This window comes from Octodon degus, unplaced genomic scaffold (assembly GCF_000260255.1).
Source record: "Octodon degus isolate 3935 unplaced genomic scaffold, OctDeg1.0 scaffold00040, whole genome shotgun sequence".
Lineage (NCBI taxonomy): Eukaryota > Metazoa > Chordata > Mammalia > Rodentia > Octodontidae > Octodon > Octodon degus.
Genome location: NW_004524616.1, coordinates 9,164,242 through 9,171,948, shown reverse-complemented (window position 1 = coordinate 9,171,948; position 7,707 = coordinate 9,164,242). Strand labels below are relative to the sequence as shown.

General features: G+C 40.6%; 1 pseudogene; it reads right to left on the bottom strand.

Annotated features, from left to right (window-relative positions):
- Positions 1–1,563: 1,563 nt before the first annotated feature.
- On the bottom strand, positions 1,564–3,648 carry LOC101576747 (annotated as a pseudogene).
- Positions 3,649–7,707: the final 4,059 nt, after the last annotated feature.

Below are 7,707 nucleotides of genomic sequence, written 5' to 3'. Positions count from 1 at the left end.
ATTTTTGTTTCTGATAACTTTCAATGTAGTTATAGAATAAGTTATGTCAATAAGTCAATATCAACTGTCTCCCTGCATTGCATACATCAATGTTGTCAGCAGTTAAGGTTTTTTAGTTTTTCTTTTCCTGTACTTTAAGACAGGGTCTACAGGGTCTCACTATGTAGATTGGACTTGTAGTCATTCTTCTGCTTTCAGCCTCCCAAGTGCTGGGATTACAGGCATGTACCACCACTCCCAGTCTTAGTCGCTGTCTCAGTGCACCCTGCAAGTGGGCTGGCATGGCAAACTGCAGCAGCTGAGCTTGAATTATGTTGAGAGTCTACTTCCTACAAAGATTTTGCTTTTCTTAGAGTTAGTTAAATCTTTTACATGTTCGCTTATTTTATATATATTTATTATTAATAGTGTCACATTTGTCTACTGAAACTCCTCATAAAGAAGTCACAAATTAGAACAGAAAAGCCAGTCTCCTTTTACTCTGGGGACCACCTTGTTTCAAACTCTCTGATCTCTGATAGTGTTTTCTGTCTACACCTACTGCTTATCTGTCATCCTGGGCACTTTGTCCTATGAAAGCTAGAAACTCTCCTTACCTTATTCCTACATTCAATCTCTTTTTCTCCAGATGCTTGTGACAGTACTGTTTAATTGTCAACTTTTGACTTAGGGGCCACCCAGGGGATCAGTAAATTGTACTTCTCAGTGTATCTGGGTGGGTCACAGAGATGTGCTCTTTGGTATATAGTCTTTCGGTCTTTGCTCTCTGCATTGTTTTCCTGCTCTGCTTTCAGTCACCAGGAGATAAGTGACTTTCCTGTGCCATAACCTGTGCCATGAGGCTCCCACCTTGGAATAAACCAAGAACAGAACTCTCTGACACTAGAAACCCAAACTATTCCTTCCTGTAAGTTGAGGATGCCAAGCATTTTGATCACAGTGACAAAAGCCAATACAATGCCATAGCCTCCAATTTTTCATCTTATGATTTTGTTTTGGTAGTTTATAGTCCACTAAGAAGTAATTTTCTGAGATGCTTCTTGTTTTACTCCAGGGTTGGGCCTTTGGGAGACTCTGAAAATGTTAAAAATAAAGTCTTGGAAGAAGTGTTCTTCTTCTTTTTTTTTTTTTTTGACAGAACTGGGGATTGAACTCAGTCAGGCCCTTGCGCTTGCTAGGGAAGTGCTTATTCCACTGAGCCATCTCCCCAGCCATTTTTTAAAAAAATTATAAACATGCTTTATTAGAAGTAGATAATGGGCATTGAGAATGAGAAAGAAAATAGAATTTCAAACAAGTAAAGAAGAAACAAAACCTTGAGGTACTGCTGGAGAATAGCAGCTTACAGGAGGTGCCCCTCCCAGCCTGTCTGCAGCCCGCACCTGAGTCACTAACAACTCTGTGGCCGAACAGGACCTCCAGCCAGGTACCCTGACAACTGTGCTGTTTTCTGTGTTCTATTTTAATAATGATCCCCTGTCCCTGATCAGTCATAGGGAAACGATGGGATGATGACAAGGACACATCCTTGTCCAGATGTGAGTTGGTCACACAGTGACCTGGTCATCCCTGGAGAGGACAGTGTGGCCAGTCCTGGAGGGGGACACTGTTATTCCCCATGGCCGCCCTTATCCACTCAACATGGTTCTGTACCTTGGCATAGATTCCATAAGTCCCACACTCGATTCCCCAGGACTCCAGGCCAAATATGTAGAATCTGGAGCTGCTTTCAAGGGGCTTCTTGACAGCGAAGTTCCCACCACTGTCTCCCTGACAGCTGTCCACACCCTCTCCTCCAGCACAGAACATGTTCTGAGTGAAAAATGTATGACTTAGGGTCCACTTTGTGATTTGTCCCTTTTACCTCCTGGCACATCTCTAAATCAGTTATGGGTAGTCCAGCTCCTCTGAGATGGTAAACCCAGTCTCTGTCCTCTGTCCTTCTCCAGCCTGACATCATGCCCAGGTCCTCTACTGAGAAGTTGTATTGGGAGAGGCTGTCTGGCAGGCAGATGGGAGACACAATCTGGCCCATCTTCACTGGGTCTTTCAGCCACACCAGCGCAATGTCATTGTCAAAATTGGTTCATGAACTCGGGTGAGCCACCTGCTTCCAGTCTGGATGAATAAATACATGCTCAGAAGTGAGCATATGGTCCTTGCTCTTGTGTGAGCCCTACAGCAGCATCAACCCAGTGTACATGGTTGGGCAGTAGCTTCTGTCCGTGACATGGGCTGCTGTCAGCACACAGTACTCATCAATGAGAGCCCCACTGGCCCTTTAGGAATGAAAGAACACTTGCCAGGGGAAACTCTCAATCTTCATATGGGAGCCTCCAAATACCCTCTGTGACATCGCAAAGGGCTCACTGGGAACTCCACAGGCTGGAACACATTTCGTCAGCTCTGTGCCCAGCACTTCATTCACCCAGATCCATTGCCAGAGCACTGGTACTCAGAATTTTCTTCATGCTCCATGTAGTAATATGGTTCCTCACAAGTGTAGTAAAAGGCAAAACCAAATAAAGTTTCTGCTGGTTCTTCAATTTTGCCCTTTTGAATGGGTTCAGGAGCACCACAGTCCACAGCTTGGCATCTCACTGTGGAACTACTCCACTTTCCATTGCTTTGACAAGTAAAATACAAAGATGTTGCACTAGAGTATCCCTCTGCAATTTCAAATCCTTCCAGAAGGATTATCTTCACCATATCTTTAAACACATTTTGATTTTTCAGGCTCCCAAATTGAATTGGTAGAGACTTCTTTAGGGCAGAAGATTGGAGTTCCAGGGTAACGAAGCTTCCGGCCTTTATCTTGCCCTGATATGTCAGTTTGAAAGATGATATCAATGATATTACTCTTGGTTTCTATAGGTAGTTGTCTAGGGAATCGATTACCACAGTAAGGACCAAACCACTGATCTCTTATAACAAAATCTAAGCTGTCAAGGCAGTTCCCTTTTGAGTTAGCTGGCTCCACATCAAAATCTTCTCTCTTCATAGTCACCACCACTTGGAACCCCTCCTCCAACAGAATCTGGCATTCACACTTTTTGTTCTCTGGGTATGGATTAGGGTAACTGGGACTGGCGTTCTTCCCACTCAGGGTAGTGAATACAGCCCCACTGCAGTTGACTCCACAATTCCTCATATCATCATGGAAAAAGTATTCCGGGGGGAAGGAGCAGAAGTAACCACCAATGAAGTTGTTACAGAAGTGGCTACAAGGGACATTTGCAAAATCTGTGCACTCTTTTACATTAGTTGCAACATCATTAGCAGAAAATCCAGTATAATGCTCTTTGTTGGAGAAATCTGGTGTAAAGGTCACCGGAGTTTATTCTGTGGATGTGGAACTCTTCTATGATGGGCGAGTTGGTATTCTTGTTGGTATTCTGTCCACAGAGTTTCCCTTCTTCAATGTCTCCTGACACTGTGCACTGTGTTGTACAAGCAGTTCTTAGACAGCTTTATGACCAGATGGTTGAAGTACAGGTGGATCCCAAACCTGTCCAGAACCTCAACATCCCAGGTTTGCTTTATCTTATTGGGGGTATGCCTGAGGGTAGCTGGGGACAGGATCTCTCCATGCAAGGTAAGCTCTGCAGAAGCCCAGGCCCAAAGAAAAAATAGGACCATGCTCTGCATGGCTGGTGACTATGTCACCAGTCCTGGCTCTGCTTCTCTGAACTTTGGGTGCTGAAGTGACAAAAGACACTGGCTTTGGTGTGAGCAGTCGTCACCTGGGGTTCAGTGTCACTTTCTTTCAGAAGCTGATGGGAGCAAGGGTGTCAGTCCTCTCTCTCTAGCCAGCGGTCATGCTGAGCAACGCTGGGGGCTCCCCGAGGTATCAGGTCTATCTTATAGTTCCCTCTGCAGGAACCTCCACTGATCTCCCTGTCCTGGTTCTGTGCATAAGCATGCATGTCCAAAATTCCCTGAAGGAGAGGGCCAGAAATGCAACCAGCAGAGTCCTGCTCCACTCTTGCTTACTGGCAGCTATTCTTCTCTTGTGTCCACTGATGCTGTTGGCTCCAGAACTCCTAAAACAATTCAGTCTCTCTGGTCTTACCAGGCTCCGCTTTCCTGAGTAGCTAGCTTGGTATTGAAGATACAGATACAGCATTCCCAAGGTAACAACACCTCTCAGGACTGGAGCACTCTTCTCTAGAGAGCTATATGTGCCCCCATTCAAGATTCACAGGTCCAGAAATAAGGCTGAAATGAAGCGGCAGCATTTTCTCTTACCTCTAGTGACCTACCAGCAAAAGTTCTGCTCCCTGTTTCTGCAACCTTAAATTCCACTAGTCTTAGTTCTGAAGGGAGGACTGCTTTTATTAGAAGACAGAATGACCACACTGAACAAGCACTTGGGAGGCTGAAGTAAGAGAATCATTGCAAGTTCAAGGCCAGCCTGGGCTACATAGCAAGACCTGGGAAAAGCATTGAGCAGGTTCCTCAATTTTTCCACTTCTCTATGTAAGAAGACCTCAGAATAAAAATCACCATCCATGGGCAGGCAGATATCATCCATGGGCCAGCAGGCGATGGAAGAAGTCTTTAGGTTATTGAGTCATGGCGTTGAAGGGAGTTGGGGGTGTCCTGGCAACCTCCTCTTTTCCATTTCCTGATCATGATGTGAGGAATTGTGTTTCTCTCCATGCTCCTGCCAGGAGGTGCTGCCTTGTCATGGGCCCTGAACAATGAAGACAATCGTTCATGAATAAAACCTACCAAACAATAAGCCAAAATGAACCGTTTTCTAAAAAGTTAGCTCAGTTATTTCAGTATAGTGACAAAGTTGGCTAACACAATTATCTTATACTTGAAATCTGAAGCCATTCATTTTTTCATTTTTTTAGTACTTGTTCTCTTGGAATGCAAAAGATTTTATTTTGTAAATTTACAATGTTCTGAATTTGTTATGAAAACTATAGATGACAGAAAATCTTTATAGAATTTTACAGGAGATATTCACCTTAGATAACCCTGGATTCTACTTTAGTGTTTTACTATATTTTTATTGTGTATCTTTTAGCTACTCATTTTTGAATACCTTCACCAAATCATATTGCTTTTTAATAAATTTCAAAGTAAGCTTCAGGGGCCAGGGAGATGGCTCAGTAGAATAAGTACTTCCCTGGCACATTCAAGGGTCTGAGTTCAATTCTTGGTTCTGCAAAAAAAAAAAAAAAAAAAAAAAAGTAAGCTTCAGAAATTGGTGTATGTTTCTAGATATTTCAGCAGGCATATAACTAGACTTCAGTATTTTTCATAGTTCTTGGTTTGTGGCACAATTATGTGATAATATGCACAGATCTTAACTTTACTACAAAATGATATTGTGTGTGTATGTGTCTAATCAAATCCATAACACAAAAGAACATTATCTAATCTTAAATAGTTCTTACTTTTTATGATCAGGAGGAGTGTTACCTGGTCTAGAATATCACGTAAATCGAATCATATAGAATTTATCCCCTTGAACCTGGAATTTTTCAGCTGCATAAGGTTTTTTACAATTTATCCATGATATGACTTGTTTCTTTTTATCATTGTCTTAGCTTGGGTCATCTGGGAAGTAGATAGTAAGAGAAACTTAGATGTGGAAAAGATTTGTTGAGGGAAACACCTGCGAAAAGAAGAGGAAGGGAATCAGGATAGGTAGGAAGAGCCTCAGACTGCCGTGCTGGTTTCAACACTATGAGAAGGACTGGCTAAGACCTGAGTCTCCAGAGGAGCTTAAGAAAGTCCCACACAGGCGGATGTGGAGTCCTGAGACATCTCAAGTCTTCACTCCTGCCCTGTTCAGGTTTCTCTGAGGAGGAGCCAGGACGAACATGAAAGTAGGTGCAAGAGAACAGCAGCTGGTGCTGGCAGCATGCAGCTTCCCCTCAGACAGATCTGGTTACGTCAGATCAGGGCGCTGCAGGAGTGTTCCATTTTAGGTGCATAGCACACTCTCAATGATAGAAAAGTAGCTTATTTTCAGTTTGGGGCTATTACAAGTAAAATTTCTATCTATAGTCTGGTATGCTCAGTTTCATAGACAAAAATAAGTTGTAGCTATTTTGTGAGGCAAAAAAGATTTTTATTTTTATTTTCTAAATACCAAAGGATGAAGTTTCTTTATTACAAGTTTGGATATATATATTTGTTTTCAGAGGAAATTTCCAAATTGTTTTCAAAAGTGCTTGAATGATTTTTATTCATACTAATAATGTATGAGAATTCTCATTGTTCTTTATACTGACCAGCATTCACTATTTGTTATCTCTAATTGTTCTGGAGAATGTGTAGTTATATCTCATTGTTTTAATTTGAGTCTCCCAGATGTCTGATGAACACCTTTGCATGTGATTTTTAGCCATTCATTTATTTCTGTTAAAAGATCATTCATTTATTTTTTTAAGTTTCTTAGTAATCTTTGCAGTACATAGTGATGAAATTCCTCACGGGGAGCTGAGGCACGTGCACAACACTGCTTAATTCTGCTTTCCTCCTCTTTCCTCCTCTCCACCCCTACTCACACAATCTCTTTGTCCACTTCTCTTTTGCAAAAGATCTTGTAGTCTACATAATAACCAGAACGTTCTATGGATCATAGAGACTTTAATTCTTCAAAATTTATCAAAAAGTTGTGTGAAGAAAGAAATTTCAACCCATTCAGTTCAAATTTTAATGATATTCTCTAAAAATAAGGTAATTTTAATTTCTCAAAATATAGCGTGCATGCATTTGAAAGCTGGCACTCTGAAGATGCTGTGCGTTCAGGAGGGCAAGTCAAAGCCTATATGGAATGGTTTTGCTACAAAGCTCTGAGATGGATCCAGGCAGCTTCTCAAGCACCAGGTTCAAAAAGTAGGTAAATTATGAATCAGAGCTCAAAATAAGATCTTTATGGTTTAAAACATATGCTCATATTTCACACTATTAAAATTTAAGTAAAGGGAAAGTTGGGGCCAGTGAGGTAGCCCAGTGGTCTAAAGTACCTGCTTAGGCAAGCTTAGGCAGGTGCAGAGGACTGTGGTTCGATCCCCAGCACTGCATGCTACCCCAGCCTGGCCCTCAGGGTGGGCTGAGCTGACCAAAAATAAACAAATAAATAAAATTTAAAAAATAAAGGGGAAATTATGTCACTCTTTTTTTTCTCTGTTGACTTAATTTCCCATTTATTTAAATATAAATAGTGTGAAATATGAGCATGCATTTTATTTTTTGTTTCTTTTTAAATTTTTTTCATTAACTTTATTGAAAATCAATAATTACACAGCATATAAAAATTGTAGACAAATATTGAGATGTCAAAGATATAAGATATAGACAGAGAGAATTTTAGAGAAATATTTCTGAAATGAATACATCAGGTGAGATTAATAATAGATCGCACATTGTAAATAAGTTATTTACAAACTTAAATGAATTTAACAATAAAAATTGTCCAAAATAAAAATGAAGAAGAAAGAATTTACAAATCAGTCATATAATAGTTAACTCTGTACCGAAAAACAAGAAACTTATATAATTAAAACTTTCAAAGTAGAAATGGGTAGGCAATATATATTTAAAGATTTAAAATTTCTAATTTAGTTGAACTTGTAACACCACATCTCCAAGAAAAATGAACCTTTTGCACAAGAAATTTGAATAAAATCATACCAAGATACACAAAAATGAAATTGTCCAAAACTCATTGTAAAGAAAAAA